Source organism: Ictidomys tridecemlineatus, unplaced genomic scaffold (assembly GCF_052094955.1).
Source record: "Ictidomys tridecemlineatus isolate mIctTri1 unplaced genomic scaffold, mIctTri1.hap1 Scaffold_261, whole genome shotgun sequence".
Lineage (NCBI taxonomy): Eukaryota > Metazoa > Chordata > Mammalia > Rodentia > Sciuridae > Ictidomys > Ictidomys tridecemlineatus.
Window position 1 is genome coordinate 367571 of NW_027522274.1, and position 14109 is coordinate 381679.

The window sequence follows — 14109 nt, forward strand, 5'->3', positions numbered from 1 at the left end:
CTCTGAGAAACCAAAATAAAAGAAGGGACATGCCTTCTTTTATTAGACTCTAAGGACAGCCTTCTTTTAATATTTAGTATGTTTCTTGTCTTTGCTTGCCAGTTTATTAACTTTTTAACATATAATCATATGGCTCTCTTAGAGATAAGAAGTGACTTGTCTTATCTCTAGGGGAGCCATAAAACGGTCACTTTATAAGTGTTATAGGTGAGGTGTTCAGAACTCAGGGAGCTGAGGAAACGAAGTTGGCACAGCAAGCTGCTACCAGAGGCACAGGACTGGCACAGTGGGGCCTGTCTCAGGCTCTGCTTGGATCTTCTCTCCGGAGGATGTGGGGAGGATGTGGGGAGGATGTGGGGAGGATGTGGGGAGGATGATGCTTTCAGAACAATTGGAAGTTCCAGTTGTGCTTTTATGATAATGAGAAAACAGGCAAGGCAGGACCAAGTCAACCCTGAAAAATGAAGAATGGGGCATTCCTGGAGCTGGCTTTGTCACCTGTGAGAGGAGCTGCTCTTCACCCGGAAATGGAAAACAATCCAGGACTTGGTCCAGGATATTGAATCTATTGTTAATGCAGAAATTTTCACTAAAAGAAAAGTGAGCAAATTATCTCACATCCAAATTCAACAAGAAAAGCTGTTTCTCAGAAGCAGATTTTCATGTTCTGGTCAACTAAAAATGTCTTAGTGAAAATCGATTTCAGTAATTTCATTCTCTATCCTTCCACCCACAGCATTTTCTCTGCAAAGACCATGGGAGAGGGGTCACCTCTTCTTACATTTGCATCCTCATCTACAATTTGAGCCCCCACTGGACCACAATCAGGTGACCCTGCAGGAGGGAAATATTGGGGACAAGCAGAAGGAACTGTGTAAGAGTCCATCTAGGTTCGGGGCTATTCTTAGCCATTCCATCTTCCTGCCTGCCAGAGCAGATGGCATGAAAGGCCTGCTTGCTTTGGATATTCATGTCTTTGTAACTGGTAAAACCTCATTCTGGAAGCAGAGAGTTGTAAAATGAATGGAATATTATATAACATCTTGTATGTGTAAAGAACCAAAGAATAGGCTCCACCGAGGTTGTTAGAAGTCTAAGTTTGAAGAAAGATCCCATTCATAATGGAAATATCAACAGCCCTTTTCCTTCCTCCAAAAAATATTTGTTGAGCTTCCAGTTTGTGCCAGGCACTGTAGTAAATGTTAGGGACAAAACTTCGAACAAAGCAGGTCCATTTTTCTTCTCCCAGGGCATTTAACAGATACTCAGATGAATAATTTTAAATTGTGATAATGATGTGTTATGAATTGCCTTGGTGCCTTTGTCAAAATCAATGCCCACATCATGCAGGCGGGGCTCTGCTTCTGGGCTCTCTATTCTGTCCCCGTTGACCTGAGGCTGTCCACAAAACCATCCCATCAGCTGCTGGGTGTAGTCCTCTAAGTTTACTCTTCTTGTCCAAAATTGTTTTGGCTATTCCGATGCCTTTCTTTCCTAAACACATTTTAAAATCAGCATTCTTGAATCACTCACATAAGTCAAAAGTTATGAAGGTGCAATTTAGGGAGCGAACAATTTTTCTTAAGTGGAGCTTTTCCCAATTGTCAAGTGGACAATTAAAAGTCAAAGGACACGATAAGGTCAAAGTCACTCCCTTTTTCTTTTTGAACTTTGTTACATGAGACTTTGAGATTCTGTGATCCTTCCACAAATGATATGGAGTAGCAGATGATTGAACTATTTAGAGACACCCAAAGCATCCTTTGTATATTTTTGTTTCTTTCATTTCTTAATAAAACACCTATATGAGGCTGGAGATAGGATACTAAAACAGAATGTTGAGGAGAGTGGGAAAGATTTGCTGGACCATAGCCTGAACCTCACCTTGCAGGATGATGGGCTCACCTATCCAATCCATCCCATGTGGGCCAATAGTCCAGTTCCAGAAGATACTCTGTTCAGGGCACTGCGGTCATATCTGGCAAATTCAGAAATTAGAGAAATGGCCTCGAATGTGGCCAAACAGGAAGGCTGCCTCTTGCTCAGGAAGCCCTAGTGACCCTTGCAATGCTGGGAACTGCAGGTTCAATTTGCATCAGCAGCTTCCTGGCCCTGGCTCCTCCCAGATCCCACCCCTCCAGTTCCTGCTGGGAGTGCACAGGGAAGAGAACTACGCCTTGAGCTGGGCACTGGGCTGGGAGCTGGTGCTCACTCACCACTTGCACCCAGGTTCTGTACCACACCTTATTTATTGCAAGAAAGACCTGGAAATGTACTCTGGTTGTGCACCTCTGGACGAAGAGGTAATCAGCAGTTTCTGCTGCACTGGGAACCTTTTTCCTCCTTGTAAAATTAAATGGAGTCACAGCCTCACCATCAGAGAGGGTCTGTGGAGGAGGAGGTGGCATGGCCTGGATACTGGAAAATTGGTAGCTTCTGTAGCTTCTGCCAGAGATGAGTTGGGCGGATGCTGTGGGCCCAGGGTTTCATATACTTGGAACTCTCTTCAGCATCCCACAACCCTAGGGCACATGGTGCAGAGGGATCCTACCAGCGACCTAGGATGGAGCAGGCTCATTAGGGAGGACAAGGAGGACAGCTTACACCAAATCTTGCGTGTTTCCTGAGCTGCACAAGTAAGCACAAACTTCCCTTCTTCTCACAGGGACAAAAAAAAATGGTCATTCTGAGTCAATAAGGTGCTTTTATAACCCATAATTACATATTCATTGGGGAAATGTAATAAAAATCATTCCTCTCATTTACTTCGATGTGATTTTTCTGTCGTCATTATGTGATTACTGGTATATTTCAGTAACATTATTAAGAATGAATGAGCTACTACTTCTTAACTGTGACACAAATGTAAAATGCTGATTAGAGAGGGAGGGTGGGGAAGAAAAGGGACCACTTTTTAGTTCCCGGTGGTGCTCAGGGCACTTTGTCAGGCTATTTGGTGTGAATGACCTTAGGTGCTTTCTGGTGTAGGGCTGCTTCTCGTCCCTGTCCTCCCAACCCACTCCAAGAGCAGCTCAGGGGGTTGTTCTCCGTGCTTGGTTGATGGAGGCTTGCCTATGGTCTGAAGCCCCAGAGTCAGGGCCCCAGAAAAGGACAAGCTGAGTGTATATGATAGAACTTCTCCTGCTGTGTCCTTTTCCCCAGCTATTCCTTCTCTTTGATGGCTGGGATGGAGATCGATATTCTTTTTCTGAGAATATTGTTTTAAACAGCAGGGCCTGTTTCAAAAGAGCACATCTGTGGCCACTTTGAACCATATGTGCCCCAGGGCTGCACAGCTGTTCTAAAGGCCCTTAATTATTCACAAGAAACATGAGGTGAATTGCGGTGGGGTTTGGGGACAGGTACCTTGCACTGCACAATTCCAGAGGGAACCACTCACACGGACTTCAGTGTGTACCACCTGCATGGCTCTAGGCAGGTGGACCAACTGCAGAATCCTGGACACAGCCCAGAGTACAAGAAGGCCCCCAGGAGCCCCCAGGCTGCTGTGGACAGGCTTTCTCTAATTCAGTGATGTAAACATGAGCCACACCTCTGTCAGGGGCTGGCATGTAGGCAACACTGTGTAGGTGGTAGAGCTTGGGAGCCATCAACTGACTTTCTGCCTGAGCAAAGCCATGCCACTGACCTAGAGACAAGGTAAAGCTATGCCGAGAAATACGAATTTGGGGGGCTCAGGGTGATGAGGGTTTGTGAGAGGGCCTGGAGGGCTGATGGGTGGAAAAGCTGAAGAATTTGGTGCATGAATCTAGATTTAAAGCTTGCCACAGCTTGATGCCAGACTCAGGTAGGACAGTCGGAAGCCAGTGAGTGATCAGATTATATTCTTTTACATGAGATTGTTTCCTATTCACCGAACCCTCTGCGCCAGGGACTGTGCCAATGCATTATCTTATTCCATTTAATCCTTCCAGGCCTTTGAGGAAGGAACTTCTGGAATCCCCATTTTAGAGATGAGGAAACTGGATGCATGGAGAGGGTCAGTAACTTGCCCAAGAATGCACAGCAATACACAGAGGAACTGGGATTTGCACCCAGTCTCTCTGCTCCAGAGATTCATTTCCAACCCTTCTTCTCTTCTCCTGTGTTCAAGGTTTACTGAGCAATAGTTAGTATTTGCTTTAGGAAAGTGAGATCAGAGGAGGTGAGATGGACAGCCACACCTGTCTCCAGACACCCTGATCTAGCGGCTCTCAATTCCTCAACATCCTCTCCTCCCTTTCTCATTTCCTTTCTACCCTCTTTAGGCTCCTTCATGCCATACCACCAACCCTGCTTCCAGACAGGCTAGCCTTAAGCCCCCTGCTTTTATTGGGGGACAGGAGGGTTTTTTCTCAGCCTCGTCATTTTTTCTGTCCTCCAACAAGATGTCTTCCCCTTCAGATTTGGTGTCAAATCCGCTGCCTTCAAGCAGCCTGCACAGGTTCCCTTCCTCACCCCTTCATTCAATACTCACTGAGCACCTATTTTTCACTGGGGACTCTTTCAATCCCTGGGATACAAAAATGAATGAACGGTGAGATTTACTCTTCAAGCACTCACTGTCTAGCTGGGAGGCAGATCCGTGAATAGAGCAGATGTAGAATTGACTAGGAGCAAATGAGTCTCCTGGGGATTAGGGTGACAGGTCTGGGTGGACTCCCGTGATCTACTGTTCCAGAAGCTCCCAGGGGCTGCTCTGCCACTGCAAAGAATCATCTTTCATGTGCTTCTTGGACGCTGGGACAAGAACAAGCACCCTGTGCCTGGAGGAGCAGGCACGTGCTCCCACAGGGAATGGAGTTGACCGAAGATGTCCTGTTCAAGGCCAAGGGAAGTGGGCTCTGTGGCCTCCTGGAGGTAGAATGCACTCAGAACTGCCCCAGAAGCTGGGACGGCTCTGTTTCTACCCCAGAGCGCAGAGTCCATCTGTTCTGTCTTGACTTGCTCTGGAACAGTCCGTGCTTATGGGAAGCCTGGAGGTTTGGGGTAGGAGTCGGGCTATGATCCCTTCCAGCCCCAACCCCTTTAGGAGTCTGTGATTCCCACCCAAACCAGCAGAACAGTGCCATGTTTTTTGGAGTACTCCTAGAGTCTGGTAGACAGAAGGGATCCAAGAAATGATACAATTCCATTCCTTCCTTTCACAAATGAGGACGCAGATCCTAAGACTGATGTGGGAGTAAAGGGTGGGTGGATAATTTTGCAAGATCACATGTTGTGTCGGGGGTAGACCCCAGGCCCTGGGGCTCACAACTGCCTCATGGGGTCTGTGCACTATGCAACCGCAGAGGGCTCCATTCCAGTGCCTTCCTTCAGACCGCTCCATGGAGCCGAGCCACAGCAAACTGCTTCTCATGGTCCCTAACTGACGATCTGAATGAGACAACTCGCCTCGGGGAGAGTGGGTAACAGAACCCTTCCAGGAGGAACTGGCAACAATCAAAGTAAAGTATTTGCAAGTCTGCCAAATTCTCAGACAGGGAAATGATCAAATCCTAGTAATTATCATCACATGGAGTTCAGAGTAAACACAAAGTCTCTCTCTTTTTTAATTTCAAGTGATTGATGTGAGCAGTGTGGTATCCCTGGTGCTTCCAGTACAACAAAATGCAAATGGAACTCAGTCCTCCATGTGGGTTCGCTGAGGGCATGCCATCTGGCGTACACATGCAAATGACTCCTTGCACCCACCCACAAGATCAAGCACTCACCCGCGCGAGTCCCCTGTATAGGCATGCACAATTGCACATACCTTTGCACATCCTTCAGTACTTGAGAATGCTGAGGAATAATACTGTACCTGGTAGAAGGTGCTGGGCATGATGGGTGCCCAATAAATGCCCACATGGGTCCCTGAAAAGCAAACCAGTGCATGCTGTCAACTGAGACCAGCCCTTTGAAAACTCAGCCTTGCCTCTCCCCTGAGGATTAACTGCGTTGACCTCATCAGTTGTTTAATTAATCCACAGCACAGCTGGCAGATGGAGAGCTAAAGCTGGAGTGGCATGAATGGAGATTCCAAATATGTCAACAGGCTTTCATGGTCATTGCCATCAGGAGGCCTTGGTTAAATAAACAGGTTTAGCAAGAAATGCCCATCCGCACAGAACGTTTCAGGTGCTCACCTGCAGGGAGGCACCCACCTTCCCCTGCCATCCTTGGCCACTGTCCAGGCCAGCCCTTCTGTTACAAAGGGATTAGGAGTCCCTGCCCTGCCCAGCTCATTCAGCCAGCAGACCCCACTCCTGCCAGCCTTTGAGGGTCCCCTTCTGGAATCTTCTAAGCAGCTCCTCCACGCCCCTCTCTCCAGGTGAGTTCTTCAGACACTTTCTGAATTTCTGCAGAGGGGAGTACTGAGACCCAGGAAGCCTCCAGTCAAACTGGGAAGACAGATCTAAGCCCAGGAAACTCCAATTCTTCTTGTGGGCTGAGGGTTTCTCTTCACTTCATCCCACAGTGTCAGCCAGGACCCAGCAGGACTCAGTGAAAAATCTGTGTCATGAATGTGACACTGACCAAGTGCTCTGGGAGATTGCAGGGCCTGATGAAGTGGGGAAGGCTTAGCTTTGCTGGTTTAGGGTCCTACCCAAGGGTGGTAGGTGGGGTCTGCACAAAGGGCTGGCTGGAGTGTTGGGAGTCTGGGTTGGGGGAATGGGGGAGGATGGAGAAGAAGGTAGGTGGGCCACACAGAATCTTGCCCAGCCTGTGGAAGAGTTTGAACTTTACTGTGTAGGGGCAGCTGGGAGCCAAGAAAGGGAGCTTCATCAGATCAGTGGCTACTGTTGCCACTGACGAGCAGGGACATGGTGGCATGAAGGTACAGGTGGAGCAGTGACATGACCAAGGAACAACTATGACATATGATCTTAATATTAGAGTGGCACTGTGGGCGTTGTCATCTTGGGTAGGGGGCCCCTAGGGCACATGTATTTCTTTTCTTCTGCCTGTTGGAATTTACATGAACGCCACTAAGAATCACTGGAGTTAGGGAGTTAGGGTTGGTCAAACTCAAGAACACGCCTGGGAACTCCCAGGAGTCCTTGGTCCCTCAGTTGAGACATACTGTTGTAGCTACTCTGCTGCTTCCCTCCCAGCTAACAAAGACCACCAGAGATCTGCAGAGATGAACTGCAGGGTTTTAGTCCAGGACAAATGGATTTCACCACATTGTGCTTTGCTTAGTGCCACTGACCACTGTTGGGGCTAACGTGTTAACTGAAAAAAGTTAAAAATTTGCTCATAAAGTACTAGAGTACCCTCCCTTGAAGACCCACGTGATAAATTCCCTTGGGCCTTTGAGCCAGGAGGAGTGACTTTTTCCTAAAGAACTGGTTTATCTTTACTAGCTCCATGCTCTTCATAATAAAACGGATTGCGTTTTGCTCCTGGTATTGCTTGCAAGAAAGCTCACAGGCAAAATTTTGGCCCACTTTCTGTCAGAGTGAACAGGGCTTGATCATGCAGCTTAGACTCTAATTTTATTTTAGTGTCCCAATTGGCTCTTCTTTTCCCTGCAATTTCCTCACTTAACTTTTTAAAATCTTGTGCCAAATTTAATTTTGTAACCCACCAAGAATCACAGAAATTCTGAAGTCGAGCATAATAAAATGAAAACTAATGAAAAGTCATGGACAGGAAACTGGAGGAAACTTTAGAGAAAAGATGGTTCAGTTACAGAGAACACAATTAAGACTTGGAGAGGAGTATGGTGTCCAGTAACTTAGTGAACCCAGGGGCCTTGGGGAATGGCTGGGACTTCTCCAGAAAAGGATTTTTCTCACTGTTTTCACGGAGTCTCATGAAACCATCTGTGTTTCAAATAATCAGCTCAGCTTGCTGATCTGCTTCCCCTGGGGGATTCTCTTTGCATCACCAGCCAAATCAACATCCCCCAAACACTCTCTGTCCAAACCCAAGGGAAGGTGAAATTTTCTGCATCACAGGGAGGCAGGAAATGGGCATTTAAAAAATGACCTGTTTTAAATAAGATCATTCTGATGTGTACTCTAGAGCCCAGAGAGAGCTGGCTGCCTGTGCCAATTAAGAATCCAAGCAGGGAATGCTCATTTCTCTCAGTTCTCTCTCTGAAACCGAGTAGGGGAAGGGTGATCCATGAGGATCCTGAGAGAGAGATGGAGAGAGAGTTGAGAATAACAGCTTCTGTCCCCGCTTGACACCAGCAGCAGTGCATCATCCTCTCAGCCTGGAAACTGTAAACAGCAGCATTAGCATAAATTCACCAGGGAAGAGATCCCCAGCCTGAGAAGCAGGAGGCCCAGCATTGGAGGAAAGAAATGGTTCTTCCTTCCTTTCTTCCCAGTGCCATTAAAACTAAATGAGACTGCATCTGCCTCCGAAGCTAGCTAACTGCCAGCCTTTGGTCGGGTGCTCTGGGACCCTCTGTTTCCGAGGCCTCCAGTCCCTGAACAATGGAGTATTTCTGGGCTTTATGATTTTGAGGGCTGAGTGATGTAGCTCTTTGTCCTGTTGTTGAAGCAGATAGAAAACCACATGGGCCTCTTGGACTGGGAAGTGGGCGTCTTGGCTGGTGAGTAGGCTTGGGCTTGTGTCATGGGTGCCAACTCTGGGTAGCTTTCTTTTTTATGTTTGCATGTTTTGGAGAGTTTTCTTTTTTAATTTGTTCTTTTTAGTTATACATGACAGTAGGATGTATTTTGGCAAATTAGACTACCTAGAGTATAACTTATTCTAATTAGGATCCTATTCTTGTGATTGTACATGATTTGGAGTTACCTTGATCATGTATTCAAATACAAGGCTAGGAAAGTTAAGTCTCATGAATTCTTCTGTCTATCCTATCCCCCTCTCCCCCCCTTCCCTTCATTCTCCTTTGTCTAATCCAAAGGTCTTCTATTCTTCCCCTCCCCATCCTCTCTTGTTTGGGGTTAGCATCCACATATCAGAGAGTACATTCTGCCTTGGGGTTTTGGAAATTGGTATATTTCACTTAGCAAGATATTCTCCATTTCCACCCATTTACTGGCAAATACCATAATTTCATTCTTCTTTATGGCTGAGCAATATCCCATTGTGTATATATATCACATTTTCTTTATCTATTCATCTGTTAAAGGACACCTAGGTTGGTTCCAGAGCCTAGCTATTGTGAGTTCCACGCTTCCTGTAGCTCTCTCCAGAATTCCATCCTGACCAAGTCTCACCATACCATCTACTTCTTATTTTGAGAGTTGCAGATTTACATTAATTTGTGGAATGGTCCATTTAATGTCCTCCAAGGGAAACGTGAACTCTGCCAGGGTCCAGAATGCGATGGGCCCTAATGCCTTGCACTCAGGGGCCTGCACATCCAGGCTGCTCAATCGATATATTTGGTTGAATGAAAAGTGATTGAATGAGCTAGTTCCTACACATTGTTAAGCCTCTACTCTCCTTGATCCCTTGAGTTAGGCCTGATAACCATTGAGACTAGGATTGGGAAGGGAATTTTCCCTGTCATTAACCTTGGGTAGGGGTTATTCTCAGGTAGATGGGCTCAGGCTGTGATGTCTGTGGTTATGGGAGAAAAATGGGAACCCCAGCCCAGGTCATCCAGGAGAGGCCTGGAGACAGAGCAGACCCAGGGGCGGGCACTGAGCAGGGGGTGTCTGAGCAGTTGACTGCTCTGGACCACTGGTCTAGGTTTTTATTTCATATATTCTACAAAGAGGTGAGGGACTATAACCTGAAGTTTGTATGTATACTTTTAATCTGTTTATTTTTATTTTTATTTTTAATTTTTTAAATTTATATATGTCAGCAGAATGTATTACAATTCTTATTACACATACAGAGCACAATTTTTTATATCTCTGGTTGTATACAAAGTATATTCACACCAATTCGTGTCTTCATACATATACTTTGGATAATAATGATCATTACATCCCACCATCATTTATATCCCATGCCCCCTCCCTTCCCCTCCAACCCCTCTGCCCTATCTGGAGTTCATTTATTCCTCCATACTCCCTCTCCCTATCCCACTATGGTTTAATCTGTTTTTTTTATGATTAAAAAAGTTAATAAAAACCTGAATGTCCAAAATGTCTATGAAACCTCTTTGATTATTATAGCAATGCAAATTGAAATGAAAATGAGACACTATCTCCCTCCATTAGCTTGAGAAAAAGTAGATAGCCTGACAGTGCCAGTACTGGTGAAGTGTGGGGACATCCTCATATGCCACTGGTGGGAAGCAAACCATAAACTGCTTAAAGAGCCACTTGAAGTATATGGTGGACATGAACATTGCATTTTCAAGAACAGAGTGATTTCATTTCTAGCTAGGTGCTCTAGTCCAGGACCCTAGCTCTCAAGCTTGCATCTGGAAGCTTGATTAAACAGCAACTGGCCCCAGTGAAATTCTGGGACAGGGCCTGAGTATTGCATTTCTACCAAGTTTTCAGCATCTACTGAGAACTTGGTAGAAATGCAATACTCAATACTGGTGCTAGGGCTAGACCTTGAGGACGACTGTTCAGTTAAACTCTTGTTTATATGCACAGAAAAACATGGGCTAGTAATGTTCATTGTATCATTTCTCAGAGCAAAAATTAGAAGCAACCCAAAAGCCTATTGGTAGAGGGATAATCATGGTGGCTCATTACATAATAGAAAAATCGGTATGGTATTTCACCACATAATTGTTGCAGATTTTATGCCAATTTTTTTTTTGCAAAAAAATGTGGTATATATACGCAATGGAATATTATTCAGCATTTAAAGAGAATAAAATCATGACATTTGCAGGTATATGGATGGAGTTGAAGAATATAATCTAAGTGAAGTAAACCAATCCCCCAAAACCAAATGCCAAATGTTTTCTCTGATATAAAGAGGATGATTCATAGTGGGGTTGGGCGGGCATGGGAGGAATAGACAAACTTTAGATAGGGCAAAGGGGAGGAAGAGGAAGAGAGGGTACATGGGGTTAGGAAAGATGGTGGAATGAGATGGACATCATTACCCTAGGTACATGGCTCTTTTTGTGTACAACCAGAGATGAAAACTATGTGTATTATGAACTGTAACACATTTTTATGTCATATATAACCCAAAAAAGGTGTGGTGTGACCATTCTGTGAAGCTTTTGTTAAAAAAGAAAAAAGATTGCTCCTATATAACTTAAAAATAATTTTTTTACTAAACTATCTTTGGTTCAAGATTAGAATGCATGGAATACTCATGAATATATGTTAAAATTGAATAGTCCAAATTTAAATGCATCATTGCTTCAGGACAGTTTAGAGAATATTTTTCTGGTCTGGAAACAAAAAGTTAACACATTAGTTGTTATTGATTTGTGCATTATAGTTGAAATATTATACTAGAAAAAATTTACTACTGTGTTGCAAAGTATGGATTTACAAAACTTAATCTTCTGTGTCTGGAGATTCTGGGCCGCTATTATCGGATGTGTTGTCCTCAGCACCATTGGTAAGATGTGTTAACCACTAGCACTGCAGTGTGCTACACCAGCCATGCACTTGGCCTTTGGAAATCTAAGGAATTGCATGTATACCAAGCATTCTAGGATCACACATACAATGTGCGAGTCAAAAGCGCATCCATATGCCATTGATGAATACATTGGTGCTCTGTTTACCTTTTAAGTGGTGTGATGATTATGCCATGAAAGTTTATGACCTAACTTTTTAAACTGAAAAAATAGGGTGCCATGATTATTCAGTAACATGCTGTAGTTAAATAAATGAAAGGAATATGTATATTTCTATATCAAGAGCTCTAGAAAGATGTAAGTTACGGGGTGTTAGAATAATATGGTATCATTTTTTGTAAATGTTTTTAAAGTTTAAAAACAACTTAAAATCCAATTCTATTTTCACTGCATAATCCAAGTATAAAAACATAGACCAGACATCTAATCTAGAAAATGTTTCCTCTGGAGAGGGAAGGGAGATCCTGGTGCTGGGCAAAAGAACATGGAGATGTTAATCTAATCTAATCTGCTGCTGTACGCATTAAAAATAAAGTCTAAATATGATTTTTCTTCATTTTCAGGAGGAATGATATGGCTTTTGTTGTATTATCCTTCGTGCTTTTCTATACTTTTTAAAGAATTTTTTAAAAGAATTTCTTTTTTAGTGGCAGATGGACACAATGCCTTTATTTTGTTTATTTTTTAATGTGGTACTGAGGATTGAACGCAGTGCCTCTCACATGCTAGGCAAGTGCTCAGCACTGAGCCCCAGCCCCAGCCTCTTTAAAGAATTTTAAAACACAGTAACATATGCTTATTGTAGAAAATGAAGAAAAGAGTAAAGACAGAAGTTAAAAGCATCCACAAATCTACTGTAAATGTTTTGGTGTTTTTCCAGTTTGGTTCACCTATACAAAAAGAAGGTAGGGATTGTACATACTATGTACACTTTTTTTTCCATGCTGCTTTTGGGGTTTAATATGATATTATAACCATTCCTCCACTCATTAAGTTGTTTTGAGTGATTTTCTTTTAATTGGCTACATAGCAATCCATCCTACCGTGATCCTTGGATTTAACCCAGCCCCCATTGGTCTTTCAGGTTTCCCGTTGTTTACTGTTATAAATAACAAGGTGGTGAATATCTTCATTCAGCTTTATTTAGGTCAATTCTTCTCTGTCAGCAGCAATTTCCTTGAGCTTGGGTTCACACAGCAGGTGACCTGGTCTGTGCCACTGGGCCTGGGATGCGGTATTTCGGGGTATTAGTGAAATAGGTCTGTGTAGGAGTGGGACTTAGGAACCAGGTACGTTCCTGGAGCCCTGGGAGGTCTGAGCCGATGAGACCTGTAGAGTGAGGCTGCTTCCTCCACTCCTCTCTCTTTTCATGCAGGGCACACAGGATTCCAGGATCCTGTAAGACCCTGGTATAGGAACATGGGGCAGTCAGAGATGCCAGGCCCTAGATGAGAGACACAAGCAGAGTCACAGGCATCACAGGCATCACAGGTTGCTATGGTCTAGATAAGTTCATGTTCCCAAGAGACCCACGTGTTAAAGTAGCAGTGCCATGGGGAGGTGGTGTAACCTTTAAGAGGTGGGGTCTGGTCAGAGGAAGTGAGGTCCGTGGAGGCTTTCCCTTGAATGGGACGTTGGGACCCCAGCCTCTTCCTCTTTTTCTCTTTGCTTCCCACCAGCCATGAGGGAAACAGGCCTCCTCTGCCTCATGCTCCTGCCATGATGTACTGTGCCGCCACAGACCCAAAGTGAAGGAGTCCAGAGATCAGGAAAGCTGTGAAGCATGGAGCCAGAATAAACCTTTCTCCTTGTAAGTTGTTTATCTTAAATAGCTTGTCAGTGATGGAAAACTAACTGACATATAGGTTAAAGTACAGAGTGGGGGAAATCAAGGCAGGGCTGCAGGGAGGGAGCTTGGGGCTCCAGGGAGGGAGCTTGGGGCTCCAGGGAGGGTGCTCAGCTCAGAGCCATGGAGGCAGCTGGGAATAGTTGGGAAGGAGGTCATGTGAGCTTGGGGGAGGTTTTGTTGTTGTCTTTGTTTTGTTTCATTTTATCTCTATTACCAGCTTTGTTGAGATCTACTTTACAGATCATAAAGTTTAGCCACTTTAAGTATATGATTCGGTGATTTTTTAGTAACTTTACTGGGTGGCACAACCATCACCATAAAGCTGTTTAAGAGCATTTTCATCCCCTCAGTGAGATTCCTCATGGTCATTTATAGTAACCGCCCTCCCGGCCCATCTCCAGGCACCTGCTAACCTACTCACTGGATCTAAATTCACAGGGTTAGAGCACATTTTAAGGATGAAAGCAGGATTTTAGATTAAAGTAATAGCAGGGAAATGGCAAGACCTGGGGACAAGAGGGCCGTCTATTTGTAACAGAGAAGCAGCTCCACAGCCTTTAACTTGAATGAAACTCCACCTTGAAAGCTTTAACAGTTACTAGCTTGGCATCTGCTGGAAGCAGCCTCTGCCTTTAGTGGGGTAAAGTTTTTCTTTCCTTTAACCTTTCGGATGGCTGGATTCCTGTTCTTCCCACAGTTTCTAAGCTCATTCAGGTGGATCAGCTGGGCTGGGGGTCCTGGTAGAATCATGCTGAGAGGCTGGAAGGCCTGCTAGGAG

At 44.6% G+C, this 14109-nt stretch overlaps 1 long non-coding RNA gene across 1 annotated transcript; it reads left to right on the forward strand.

The window, feature by feature from the left end:
• The first annotated feature begins 1920 nt into the window (after positions 1 to 1920).
• LOC144373145 (uncharacterized) lies at positions 1921 to 2765 on the forward strand. Its single transcript, XR_013432901.1, has 2 exons — positions 1921 to 2303; positions 2511 to 2765. It is a non-coding gene; the product is annotated as an uncharacterized LOC144373145 (long non-coding RNA).
• Positions 2766 to 14109: the final 11344 nt, after the last annotated feature.